We start from the raw sequence: 512 nt of genomic DNA, 5'->3' as shown, positions 1-512 counted from the left end.
AAAAAAATAAAAAATACAATAACAAAAGAAACCCTAGGGAAAAAATGATTAGAGCGAAGTCACAGAACACAGTGGAAAACACTGCACTCATTCAAAGACTGATCAATGTGATCAGTGCCACTCTGAAGAACAACAAAAAGTTTACGTTTCACAAGAGGATTCTTAATCGTTTAAATTGGCAGCCTTGGATTAAAAACAAAACAAAAAAAAAGTACTTCATTTGTCAACTACCTCACCGGAGTCAAAGAAAAAAAAAAAGATCAAAACTTTCAGTCGCTTCCATTGATGCTGAGATATGATGTAAAACTGGACGCAGGCATTAGCGATATACACACAGCATCCACTGAGCTGATGTCTGTAACAGATGAGGAGAGTTTCTGAGGATGTATCTGGTAGCACGACAACAGAGGGAGGGAGGCAGGGTCGCTCTATGCCGAGACAAAAAGATCTACTATACTGTAACACAGTCTGATAAAACCACCTGAAGCCACAAACAAAACCAAAAACCAAAA

This window comes from Pundamilia nyererei, unplaced genomic scaffold, assembly GCF_000239375.1.
Source record: "Pundamilia nyererei isolate P.nyererei 1_Seehausen unplaced genomic scaffold, PunNye1.0 scaffold00020, whole genome shotgun sequence".
Taxonomy (NCBI): Eukaryota; Metazoa; Chordata; class Actinopteri; order Cichliformes; family Cichlidae; genus Pundamilia; species Pundamilia nyererei.
Note: the sequence above shows the minus strand (reverse complement) of the source record.